The following is a 14,179-nucleotide window of genomic DNA, read 5'->3' on the forward strand; positions in this document are numbered from 1 at the left end:
GTCAGCTCACACCCTCTAGGATGTTTGTAATAAAAAAGACAGACACTGTCAAGTGTGGAGAAACTGACGAGGAACTCAAGAAGTTAAACATTTTTAGCTTTAGTTATATAGCTGATAGACTTGGTAATTTCAAAACTGGAACCCTCATACAGTGCTGGTGAGGATGTTAAGTGGAGAACAGTGTGTCGGTTTCTTAAAAAGGGAAACAAAATCTTACTGTACCACTCAGTGATTGCACTCCTGGGTCTTTACACAAGAGAAATAAAACATGTCTACACAGAGCCCTGTGCATGAATATTCAGAGCAGATTCTTCATAAGAGCCCAAAACTGGAAACAACTCACATGTCCATCAACTTGTGAGCGAATAAAGGGGATGTAGCCATAGAGTAGACTATTATTCAGCTGTGAAAAGGAATGAAGAACTGAAATTTGCTCAACATGGAAGAACTTGAAAGATATGCTAAGTGAAAGAGGAGACACAAGAGCATATGCTGTATGATTCCATTCATATGAAGGTCCAGAATAGACACGTCCATAGAGACAGAAAGTAGATTCATGGTTGCCTGGGGGTGAGAGTGGGGATTGACTGAAAGTGGGCATGAAAGGAGGTGATAAAAACGTTGATAAAATTGGATCATGATGATGGTTGTACAGCTCTAACAATGTACTAAAATGATTGAATTATACACTTAAAAGGGGTTATATAACTTTTTAAAAAGAAGCAAAAGTAACTCTAAGGGACATAGGAAGAGCAGTCATAAGGAGCAGCCACTCCCTCTAGGGTCAGATAGAGCACCCTAAGATGAGCTTCCCACACCACAGATTCCACCTCCCCCCACACACTCTCCTCCAGCCACCTGCCTTGCCTGGACGTCAAAGAAATTTGAAGCAATCAGACATGAATTCCAACTTCCCATTTTTTCTTACCTGAAACCTCCTTCTCCTCCTTTCTCCAGACCCTTTTCCCAGCCTCAGAGCTGGCCGAGTGCCCTTCATCCCACCTGGGAATGTCCTCTGGGCTCTGCGCCACACCCCTTCTCCCTCCCTCTCCTCAGAGTCCAGCCTCTCCTCTCCACGGCCGTCTGCAACATGTCGATGCTCAGGCCTCTTCCACCTGAAGAAAGAGAAAAGCACCCTATTCAGCTCTGCAGCTTCTCTACTTCATCTCCTCTCCTTCTTCCTAACTCCTCAAAAGAACAGTTGGCAAGTAACACATTTCCAGTCTTCCCCCATTTACATGTCAATGCACAGCAATAAGGCTTCTGCCCCCATCCCTCTGAAAACAAAACAATGACTGCCTTCCAATTTCCCAGTCACATAGATTTTCTTCCGACTTCATCCTACGTGACCCCTCTGGCCACTCCCTTCTAGAAGCTCTCGTCTACCTGGGCATCTGAGACCTGTTTCTCCTGATGCTTGTCATACTACTGAGATCACCTCTTCTCATGCTCCTGCCCACCACCCTTCTGCCGGGGGCTCCCCAGTGTTCTGACCTGGGCCCTGTTCTCTTCTCAGACCATATCCCTCCCTCAGCATCGCTTCACTCTCATGCCTTCGTCAACCACCTCAGGGCTGGTGGCTCTGCAAACTACCTCCAGCCCAGGCTTTGCCACTGAGCCTGGGAGTCAAGAGATCCAACTGCTTTCGGCATCTCTCCATCTGGATGGTCTCCCCGACCCCACTCCTCCTCCACCGCTCCCTACCCCAGTAAACATCGCCACTATCTACCTAGTTACTCAGCCATACACCCTGAAGCCATCCTCGTCTTCTTTTTCTCCCTCACTCCCCATAACCAACTTACAAAACTGTGTTGCTTTTATAATAGTTTAAAAATCTCTTTATAATGGATGCCTCCTTTCCATCCTTAGCTATTGCCTGGCTAAAAAGCAGTATCGCATGTAGTGTGTATTTGTATTTGTTCTTATCCCAGACGTGGAATTATCATCACTGGGCAAGAAGACCCCGAGGCCGAAGCCCCTTCAGTGATGCTGATGTGGAGCCTGATCAGGAAGGGGGGGGCGGGACCCTTTGTTAGGGACCAGGGGTTGCCATAGAACAGGAATCATAAACTCACCCAGAGGACCAAGCAGGTCAACCGGATCAGCGAAGCTGGGAAGTGTGTAGGCGGGAGAGCGACGGGGACTGAGGTGCCTGGAAAACGTGAAGACAGCGATGCCACTCTGCTCCCTTAGAAATGCAGGTATAGAGTTGCCAAATATGCTAACCCCTCCCCCCCCCAATAAAAGCTCAAAATTCAGATTTTTATCTAAAATCTTCTTTTTCAATCTTAGAAATGAATTCAAAATATTTCAGCCCAGCCAGGGTGGCTTAGTGGTTGAGCATCAACCTATGAACCAAGAGGTCACGGGTTCAATTCCAAGTCAGGGCACATGTCCAGGTTGCGGGCTCAATTCCCAGTAGGGGGCATGCAGGAGGCAGCCGATCAATGATTTTCTCTTATCATCGATGTTTCTATCTCTTCCTCTCCCTTCCTCTCTGAAATCAATAAACACATATTTTAAAAAATTTTTAAAACATCACGTAGTCAAACAAAACATGTCTACAGGACTGATGTGACTTCCACCAAGAAGGTTTTCTATCTGCAGAGGGACACGGTAGAAGCGCTGTTCTGGGAAGCTGTTTCTGGCAGCAGTGTGCACAGTCCCAGCTGGAAGGAGAGGGTGTAGGCAGGGAGAACCGGCCGCAAGCCCAGGTATGGAGGGGGATGGACCTGGGCTAGGGGGATGGGGGCAGAGAGAGAACGCCATGGACATGCCCCCGCCCCATGCCCTAATCAGTGGTCGGCAAACTCAATTAGTCAACAGAGCCAAATATCAACAGTACAATGACTGAAATTTCTTTTGAGAGCCAAATTTTTTAAGCTTAAACTTCTTCTAACACCACTTCTTCAAAATAGACCTGCCCAGGCCGTGGTATTTTGTGGAAGAGCCACACTCAAGGGGCCAAAGAGCCGCATGTGGCTCGCGAGCCGCAGTTTGCCGACCACGGCCCTAACTCAACTGAACAAGACCCAACCAGAGATGAGGTCTCCGTGGCATCTGTTTCCCAAGGAACCCAGCATGGTCCGAGTGCCTGCCTCCATTTCAAAGTCCTTTCATCCACGGACACTTGCCTACACTCCTCAGCCCCATCCCGTCGTCCTGAGATGCCTGAGGGACCTTGGCACCATCCATACGGCACTGCCCACGAGTCCCAGAACTGCCATGGTCTCACTCCGTTACCTCATGCAAATGGCAGGCATCCGAGCCTGTTTCTCCATCTGGATACCCAAAGGGAAGCCTTCTGGACAACCTGACCTCCTCGCAGAGACGGGGGAAGGAGCCGTGAGGAAACATGTGCGCGCCCCCCCCCCCCGCCACACACACCTGTGCAGAGGGAAGGAGAGTTGTGATGTAAATTATGAAGGAGAGAGACCTGAGCCAAAGGGAGGCACGGAAACGTCATTAGTATGTGTGGTGTGTGGCTGTCTTTTGAATATTCTGCTTGCTTGGCTTCTAATGTCCTTTTCTTATGTGAGTCTTTCTCCCTCAGAAATCTTTGCATCTCCATGTTCTCCTTCCTTGGTGTTCTGAATGGGGAGTTCTCACAGCCCCTCCATGGCTAATCTACTCCCCCAAATATGGCCGGTTCCAAGCAGCATTGTGCCCAATTATTGCTTCCTCCTGAAGGACAGGTCCTGTTGGGAAGGGAAGAGAGAGGTGCTGAGGAGAGGAGGTGGGCCGGAAATCCGCCCTCTGCTCTCTCCTCCTCTCCCATCTGGCCAAGGAAACACTCTTCAGCTATTCTCTAGAACAAACAAACCAAGCAACAGGAGCTTTTTGTGAATCTGACAGCTGGCTGATCACAGAAACAAGACTTGCAATTCCCCTAGGAATGGCACTTCGCCCAGAATCGACAGTTAAGTGCCCCCTGGTGGCAATCAGATGTACCCTCTCTGAGAGGCAAATTCTCACATCCTATCTGAATTGGGTGCTCAGACAGCCTTATATGATGAAAAAAAAAAATGCAATGGGTATCTTCATCATTAAAAAACAGACAGAAAGGCTTCCTTTGGTGTCAAGAGGAATCCCATGTGCAAGCAAATGTGTGCCACTCTCATCAGGCCCCATTTCTCCCGCAGAGAGGCCAGGAGTAACCTCTGGGTGGGGTGCGAGGTCCTGGTCGCCAGGGGCTGGGGGAGGAGGAATGGAGAATGACTGCTAATGAGTATGAGGTTTTGTTTGGGATAATGAATGTGTTCTGGAATTACATAATGGTGGTGGTTGCACATCTTTGTGAATATGCTAAAAATGACTTAATTGTATACTTTAAGAGAGTGAATTTTATTTTATGTAAGTTATAAATTTCCTTTTAATTCAGGTAGTTCCAAGTTTAGGAAGACTTCTCTGAGCCCCTGGTTAGAGTTAACTACTCCCTCTTGAGCACAATTTAGCTCACACCTTTATTGTGGGCTAGTGTGATTTGGGGGCAATATTCCAGCTTCCTCTGATTTTTATGGGTTCTCCTAGACAGGCCTCTGTCTTGTCTGATCCCATATCCTCAACTAGGCACAGGGCTTGAAACCCAGCACACAGCCAATGGGTACAGGTTGAACTGAAGAGATTGTCTACTTTCCAAGACTTTATAATACACAGCAACCCATATTTTGAATATGATAATTATTACATATATGCCATGTGTAAAGCTTTGGTGAGATAAAAATGAAGATGCATCGTCTTTACCTTTGAGAAATTTACACACGTTTTTGGTGGAAATGAGTATATTAAATAACTACAACACAAGGCAGAAAGTAAGTGCCACGTGAATGGTTAAGGATCCACAGAGTTCAGTGACGTAAAAGGTGACGGCCTGGGGCATGATGGGGAAGATTTGGTGGAGGTGGAGGCATGAAAATGGGCTTTAGGGATGGAAACAAGACGTTCAAATGAAAGCTTCAGCTGAGGCACATTTCAGAGGGATGTGTTGGACCGAAATGCAAACACTTTCAATGTAGGTCGGAAAAGGGGAGGGGGAAGAGGCAGGTGACTCTTGAATTGTCACCCACATTGATGGCACAAAGAGATGCTGAATTGGAGGAGGAAGCTTTTCAAAAAGAATGTCTTTGGAGAGAACTATTGGGCACAGAGAATTCTACCCTCCTCAGGAGGATACCTACTCCTCATCTCAACCCGAAAAACAGGCTTTGATGGGGCCGTCTGCAGAGCTTAACGTGTATCTCCTACCGTCTGAGGGACACAGGACTGCTGCAGAGGGCTGAGGTGGGGGAAGCTGCACTCCCAGTGTTCGCCTGGGCAAACGGTGTATCCCATGGGCCAGATGAGGTCCCTGGGGAAAAGGGAGCTGGCATGGTGTGGCTCGGCCCCTTTTCAAAATGACCTCTTGCAAGGGCGAGGGGCCTTGACAGAAGAGAGCTGGAGATAAACTGCTGCTGGGTACCCAGCGCTGCGGAAGGAAGCGGTGGGGGGGGGGGGGGGGGGAGTGGGGAGGGAGGTGGACCGGGGGAGAGGGATGGTCTCCGAGGAACCCATGAAAGCCCCTCAAGGGAGCAACAGGCTTTAAAGTCTGGAAGGTCCAGAGGTCATCCGCTTGGTCACCCACATAGTAATCAACTACGAATTTTGCTACTGCAATTCCCCTCCTTAACCCCCCTTTGCTAATCTCCTTCCCAGCACTCCAGACCCTGCAGGGACCAGAAACAGGTTTGTAAAATGGAATGAGAAGGGGCAGGAGAGGAGGCAAGAGAGAAGTAGCCGAGAACCCTTCTCCTTCCGCCTTCACATCTCACACATCCAGCCTGTGGCCTGCCCTCACTGGAGGAGAGAGAGAAGGAACTCCGACTCGCAGTTAAGGCTGAAGTTGTGATTCTGACCTAGGACTGCCAGTTTAATTCCTCATTCCACTTCATTATGCCACTTAGAAAATGGCTGAGGACTCTTGTTGCCTCTGAGAAACATTCTTTGTCCTGCCTAGGGGTAAGGGAGAAATAGCCCTGGTGCAGATTTAAAGAGAGAGTAGGAGTCCCAAATGAATTCTATCAGTTGTGCTTGTTCAATGCAGACATTACAGACAGAAACAGAAGGGCCTCGGGCAAAGGTCCACAGGTAGCCAGATCCAAGCTCTATTTGGAAACGCAGACATAGCTGGACTTGTCTCTCCCAGGGATGGTGTTGCAGAAGTGGGGGAGGAGGGGGGCTGGAAGGCAGCCAGGGGAATGATTAGAAGGGCCTTCAGTGCCAAAGCAAAGGCTCACTTAAATCCTGGAGTGAAATTTCAGTATATTTTGGTGTTTATTTTTACACTAGAGGCCCGGTGCACAGATTTGTGCACTGGTAGGATCCCTCAGCCTAGCCTGTGGGGATCGGGCTGAAACCGGCTCTCTGACATCCCCCAAGAGGTCCCAGATTGCGAGAGGGCAGTTCTCGGGTGATGCACCCAGAATTGGGCTCCCTCCTCTCTGGTTCTGGGCACATCACCCGAGAACCACAGCTGCCAAGTCACCACAGCTCAGCAGCTCCTGTGTTGAGCATCTGCCCCCTTGTGGTCAGTGCGCATCATATAGCTACTGGCCAGTTGGCCAGTCAGCCGGTCATTAGGCTTTTATATATATAGATAATATATTTTAAGTACTTGAGATCAGTAAAATAAAGTATTTAATACATTTCAAATAAAAAATTCATAAGCATAAGTAAAGTGTAAATATACTTAAATAATATATTAAACATTCTAATATGAAAATAAAATACTGCTTAAAGTAAGCACTACATAAAATAAAGTTTAATTGGGGTTAAAAATGAAGTAATATTATGATCTTTTTAAAATGATAGTACATCAGTGATGTCATTATTGATCTGTGAAAATTTTCCAGCTGCTGAAAACTTCTTTCTGAGTCTGTGCTAGTTAAGGGAATGATAAAGCAATAGAAGAGATAGTTTTAAGCTGTGCTTAAATCTTTTTCTCTAGCCAATTATTTTCAAAGAATCCTATCTCTTGGTTGAGAACTCTGAGGAGATTTTTTTTTTTTTTTCTTTTTAAATTTCTTTATTGATTAAGGTGTCACATATTTGTCCTCATCCCCCCATTCCCATCCCCCCCCTCCCCACGCATGCCCCAACTCCCTGTTGAACTTAACCGTTGGATAGGATCATATGCATGCATACAAGTCCTTTGGTTGAACTCTCCCCCTCCCCCCACCCTCCCCTATCCTCCCTCTGAGGCCCGATAGTCCGATCGATGCCTCCTTGCTTCTGGTTCTGTTCTTGTTCCTCAGTCTATGTTGTTCATCATTTCCCCTAGATGAGCGAGATCATATGTCACTAGATATATACTTATGAGAACTGAATGTGAGACAAGCAATAATAGTTATGCTGACAGGCAGATGAATCAGTCTGTAGTGAGTTTCTTTCTGGACCAACAGTTCTTTTGAGACCCAATTTCAATGTCCACCAGTTCCTTATGTGTACATGTCAGCACTGACCCCTCAGCTCTGGATGGTGGACAAATGGTGGTAACGGAGGTCCGACTCCCTCTGGTTTGGTCTCGGCCGGACCCAGGGGCACGGCTTCACCTGGACTAAGGGGCACGTGGCCTCACCCGGATCCAGGGACACATGGTCTCACCCGGACCCAGGGATGCTTGGCCTCTCCCAGACCCAGGGGCACGTGGCCTCACCCGGGCGTAGGTGCACGAGGCCTCACCCGGATCCAGGGACACATGGTCTCACCCGGACCCAGGGACACTTGGCCTCTCCCAGACCCAGGGGCATGTGGCCTCACCCGGGCCTAGGTGCACGAGGCCTCACCCGGATCCAGGGACACATGGTCTCGCCCGGACCCAGGGGTGCGTGGCCTCTTTCAGACCCAGGGGCACGTGGCCTCACCTGGACCTAGGTGCACAAGGCCTCACCCGGATCCAGGGACACATGGTCTCACCCGGACCCAGGCGCGCTTGGCCTCCTCCAGACCCAGGGGCATGTGGCCTCACCCGGGCCTAGGTGCACGAGGCCTCCCCCGGATCCAGGGACACATGGTCTCACCCGGACCCAGGGACGCTTGTCCTCTCCCAGACCCAGGGGCACGTGGCCTCACCCGGGCCTAGGTGCACGAGGCCTCACCCGGATCCAGGGACACATGGTCTCGCCCGGACCCAGGGGTGCGTGGCCTCTCTCAGACCCAGGGGCACGTGGCCTCACCCGGACCTAGGTGCACGAGGCCTCACCCGGATCCAGGGACACATGGTCTCACCCGGACCCAGGCGCGCTTGGCCTCCCCCAGACCCAGGGGCACGTGGCCTCACCCGGGCCTAGGTGCACGAGGCCTCACACAGATCCAGGGACACATGGTCTCACCCGGACCCAGGGACGCTTGTCCTCTCCCAGACCCAGGGGCACATGGCCTCACCCGGACCTAGGTGCACGAGGCCTCACCCGGATCCAGGGACACATGGTCTCACCCGGACCCAGGCGTGCTTGGCCTCCTCCAGACCCAGGGGCACGTGACCTCACCCGGGCCTAGGTGCATGAGGCCTCACCCAGATCCAGGGACACATGGTCTCACCCGGACCCAGGGACGCTTGGCCTCTCCCAGACCCAGGGGCATGTGGCCTCACCCGGGCCTAGGTGCACGAGGCCTCACCCGGATCCAGGGACACATGGTCTCACCCGGACCCAGGGACGCTTGGCCTCTCCCAGACCCAGGGGCACGTGGCCTCACCCGGGCCTGGGTGTACAAGGCCTCACCCGGATCCAGGGACACATGGTCTCACCCGGACCCAGGGACGCTTGGCCTCTCCCAGACCCAGGGGCACGTGGCCTCACCCGGGCCTAGGCGCACGAGGCCTCACCCGGATCCAGGGACACACGGTCTCACCCGGACCCAGGGACGCCTGGCCTCCCCCAGACCCAGGGGCACGCGGCCCCACCCGGGCCTAGGTGCACGAGGCCCCACCCGGATCCAGGGACACATGGTCTTGCCCGGACCTAGGGGTGCGTGGCCTCTCTCAGACCCAGGGGCACGTGGCCTCACCTGGACCTAGGTGCACGAAGCCACCCGGACCCAGGGGCGCGTTACCTCTCTCAGACCCCTGGTCGCGTGGTCTCACCCGGATCCAGGGGCGCACGGCCTCACCCGGACTCGGGACCCAGCCTTACCCGGATCCAGGGGCCCACGGCCTCACCCGGACCCAGGGTTCAGATTCACCCGGACCCAGGGGCACATGGCCTCACCCGAACCCGGAATCCAGCTTCACCTGGACCCAGGGGTGCGTGGCCTCACCCAAACCCAGGGGCGTGAGGCCTCACCTAGACCCAGAGGCGTGTGACCACATCTGAGCCCAGAGGCTCGCAGGCTCGCCTGGACTCGGGTCTCAGCGGGGTTTCGTCTTCTTGATCCCAATTCCTGTTGGTCAATTCCCTCTCAGCAATTCCTTCGGTCATTTTCTCAGAGCTCCAGGGCGGCTGCCGCAGAACTCGTTGGGCGGCGGGCTCGGCAAGGCTCCGGTGTGCCCGGTGCACGGCGGTGGGCTGGTCCGGTGTCGCTGCGTCGGCCCTTGGGTCTGCAACGGTGGCCGGTCGCCGAGCGTGCGCACCTGGCCACTTCGGGGCATTGAGATTCTTGAAGGACTCGGAGGTCAGCAAGCACGGAGTCTCCCACCCCATGTCTCCCAGGGGCTCGTCTGTCCGTGCTCGGCAGCGAGTGGAGCCGTCCCCTCAGCCGGAGACCGCCGGGGGAACTGCGCCGAGCACGTTCCAGGCCACCATTGTGTCGCCTGAGCCATAGTTCTTAAAGTGTGGACTTTGGGTCACCGGCATCAGCATCATCCCGCGTACCCCTCTCTTTTATTCTAGTTGTAGAGCATCTGCTCAGCCAGCCCCCCGGTCTTTCTGGCTGGTGTCTGCTCTGCTCTCCCATCGTAGTCTCAATATTGTTGTGGTAGGCAACAATCAGGCTGCCGCCCTATGTCTCCATTTTGGTCCTCCTTTGTACAGTTAAGTCTTGATTGTTGTTGGTGTCACTGGGAGGAATTGTCCTCCAGGCCAATTGGCCGTGAGGACCCTCTTTGTCTATATAGGAAGAGTTGCTGTGCAGGAGACATGTTTGTGGGCCGGGTCTTGATGCAGCAATGCCTTGGCGCTCACTGAGTCTGCCTCTAGAATGCCTCCCTTATGCAAGTGATTGAAATCTGGTGTCATCTCACACCAACCACTAGATGCCCTCGTTTCTGGGTCTCCAATGTAGTGTGGGTCAGCCACTACCTGAGGCACTCAGCAGGAAAAAGCTTCTGCTCAGCTTGGCTGGGGCGGAGCTACAGGGTGGAGCCTACAACCTTGGCTTCCTGTCAGCCCCGCCCTATGAGGCTCCTGCGTCTGTGTCCCTATGTATTCCTTGCAAACACCTCTGAGAGAAACGCGCCCTGGAGTTTCGCCCACTGCCAAACAGTCCAGTCCCTCCCCTAATGAATCTGGACTCCCAGACTCTCGCCTGGAACTGGGCTTCAGTGTAGTTGGAACTGGGTCTCAGCGCAGTCTGGCGTCCCTGTCTCCTTCCCAGCAGGGCCACCCAGTGGCGCAGCAAAAGTCCGTCCTCTGCGCACCTTCCAGTGCGCGCGTCTGGAGCCTCCGCTTCTCTGTGCCTCCGCCACCACAGCCCAAATTCATTCCCCCAGCGTGCGCCTGGCTTCCCAGGGTTTCGCCCGGAACTGGGGTTCAGTGCAGTCGGAACTGGGGTTCAGCACGGTCCTGAGCTTATGTCTCCTTCCCGCTAGGGCAGTTCAGTGGCGCAGGCAACAGTCCGTCCTTTGCGCCCCTTCCCGTGCGCGCCTCTGGAACTCTGCCTTCCACCGCTCCTCTGTGCCTGCGCCCCACAGCCCAGATTCATTCCCCCAGCCTGCGCCTGGCTTCCCAGGGTTTCGCCCGGAACTGGCGCTCAGTGCAGTCGGAGCCGGCACTTAGCGCACTCCGGAGCCTTTATCTCCTTCCTGCCAGTGAACGCCGGCCAGGTCTCCGCCAGTTTCTCCATACCTCAGGCTTTTACGGCTCCCCCGATTGTCCCCGTGGCCTTCTCCTTCCCCCTAGCTGTGGGCATTTCAGTCCGCCAGCTCTCCTGTGGTTCTGGACGATGTCCGTTCTGACCTCTAGTTGTGCCTTTGAAATTGTTGTGCCCGGCTGCAGGTTAGGTGTTTAACCTATGCCGCCATCTTGGTTTCCCCGAGGAGATTTTTGGGGGGAGAGTGGACAATGTTTTGTTTCCTTGCAGAAACTATTTTTCCCCCCATCTATAACAAGCTAGATTGTTTTTTGCTTCAAAGAAAATATTCCTCATTTGTCTTCATCTTCCTATCTTAACTCATATAAATGGAGAGTCTAATGCAGACACCATATTAATACTAATAGTGTTCTAATACAAATTGTTTCCATTTGTTGGAAAGTCTTTATAACATTTCAATGTTATATATATTGAAAGTCTTTATAACATTTCAATGTTATATATAATGTTATATATATAAAACAATTTTTAGAGGTCCAGTGCACAAAATTTGAGCACTCGGGGGCAGGTTTTCTCAGCCCGACCTGTGCCCTCTTGCAGTCCGGCAGTCGGATATCCTTAGCGCTGACGCAGAGGCTGGAGAGGCTCCTGCCACCACCGTTGCGCTTGCCAGCTTTGAGCCAGGCTTCTGGCTAAGAGGTGCTACCCCTGTGGGAGCGCACTGACCACCAGGAGGCAGCTCCTGCTTTGAGCATCTACCCCCTGGTGGTCAGTGCGCATCATAGTGACTGGTCGTTCTGCCATTCAGTCAATTTGCATATTAGCCTTTTATTATAAAGGATAACCCTCATATGCAAATAGACCAAATGGCGGAACAACTGAACAACCAGTTGCTATAACACACGCTGACCACCAGGGGGCGCACATGGAACATGCAGGCAGGCATCGGCAGCGGCAGGATGGTGGAGCAGGTGAGCAGGGGCAAGGGCCGCCAGACCAAGGCAGGGTGCTGGTTGCTGTCATTGGGGCAAGCCTCTGGTGGTTACTGAAAATTCTTTGCTCCCACGCACTGCAGTCCCACCTGGCGCTGGCACCTGCTGCCAGCACCGGAGCCACAGCTCGCACCGGCCCCGATCGCTCAGCGCCATCAGCGGGTGTGAGCGGTGGCTGCCCTCCCCGATCGCTCCCCAGGGCTTCTTCACCTCCCCCTGCTCCTGAGGGGTGATGGAGGCCGGCAGCTGCCGCTCACACCCACTGTGGACGCTGGCCTGCTGGCACCTGCAGCTCGTGCCGGAGCCGCCACTTGCACCCGCTGCCAGAGCCCAGCTCCAGTCCCAATTGCTCAGCGCCATCAGCGGGTGCGAGTGGCAGCTGCCAGCCCTAATCGCCCCTGAGGGCTTCTCCACTCCCCCCTGCTCCTGAGGGGTGATCAGGGCAGCAGTTGCCACTTGCACCCACTGACGGTGCTGGCCCCGCTCACACCTGCTGCTGGCGCCTGCCCCAATCGCTCCATGCTGTCAGGGGGTGCAAGCAGGGCTGGTACCATCAACATGTGGAAGTAGCGGTGGCAGGAGTGGGGCTGCCAGCAGACAAAAGAGGACGGGGGGGGGGGGAGGGGAGGAGGGAGGAGCAGTGGGAGGGGCCGCCCACCCCTGTGCCTACCGCAGCCTCACGGCCCACAGTTCCTTTCAAGGTGCACGAATTCATGCACTGGGCCCCTGGTATATCCTATAAATTCATTCAGCAAGTATTTATGGACTACTTACCATGAGCCTGGCACTGTGCTCACTACTGGAGATAAAACAGTGAATGTGATTGCTTCTTACCTAATCTCATGGTTAAAACTGAGTTTTGGGCATTGTATTAAAAGATAATTTGGACATAATAAAAAATTTGACTCTCAAAATATTTTAGATTTTATTAAAATCTGCTCAAATTAACCAAGAAAAAAAAAAAAGACAATTTAGTGGAAGGAGGGCTTACTTCCCAAGCCAGCCCTGCCTAGTGGTAAAACCAGGGTCACAGTAAGTGTTAAGTTCTCCCCGTCCCCCAACTCTGGAGCCATCCCACCCCGAGAGCATGATTTCAAGATTTCTATCTTCTCTTTTAAACTGCAGGTTGCTACCACTACCCGCACTGCATACATCACACATCAAATATTTGTAGGACTCCCTAAGGCTTGTCTCACCTGTGCTGACATACAGTGCTTTCAACTACCACGTGGAGTCTGTCATTTTCCAACCGAACCGGCTCTGGCTTCCTGCAGATCTGCTGAGACATCCCCAGCACCGCCCGCTCCCTATGACGTTCCCCCGCCCCCACACCCCAACCACCTGCAGGATGAACAGCTGCTATTGCTCATGCAGGTCAAGGGTGCTGCTCATGACGCCTGAGAGGTCTGGCCCAAGGGGCGGACGGCCAGAAGGCAGGGTGTGGAGGAGGGTGGCCTGCCCATTATGCAGGAGGCATTGATGCCCCGGTGCCAATATTCCGTGGTCTTGAAAGGCGTCTGAGGTGCTAAAATTCTCAGAGATGCTGATGCTGCTCATATACCAGGGCCCTTCTGCTCTATAAAGCTGCGCCACGTTTTCATGGAAGGGTTGAGAACAGCTCTCTCCAACCCAAATGGAACAAACTGGGTCACCCTTCATTGCACAGGTTCCAAGGCTGCGTTGCCTGGTGCTCCTGATGTCTTAGGTCAGTGGTCGGCAAACTGTGGCTTGCAAGCCACATGCGGCTCGTGAGCCGCGGTTTGTCGCTCTGTTGACTAATGAGTTTGCCGACCACTGTCTTAGGCGGACTCTAGAAAACCAGCTTTCGGCTTCTAATCACATCAGGACAATTCACTCTGAAAGGTGAGTCCTCGGGGAAGGCCAGGGGAAAGAGTGACAACGTGCAGTGTTCCCAAATGGCCCTTCCCCCAAGGAGGACATTCAGAAACCTCTGGCTTGGTGAACCCCGTTAAACTCTCAGGAGCCATACTCCCTGAATGTGTTCCCTTCATATGTGGTCCAGTTTGATTCAAGGATAGACTTCAGAATGAAGAAAGAACTGGTTAGATGTTACATATTCAGACTCTCTCACAAATGTCTCTCCTCTCAACGTGACCTTCGCCTTCAGACAGACGCTGATGGTCAGATTGTGTCCTGTTGCCAGGATGGGGAACACAGGCCTGGGG

Source organism: Eptesicus fuscus, chromosome 22 (assembly GCF_027574615.1).
Source record: "Eptesicus fuscus isolate TK198812 chromosome 22, DD_ASM_mEF_20220401, whole genome shotgun sequence".
NCBI lineage: Eukaryota > Metazoa > Chordata > Mammalia > Chiroptera > Vespertilionidae > Eptesicus > Eptesicus fuscus.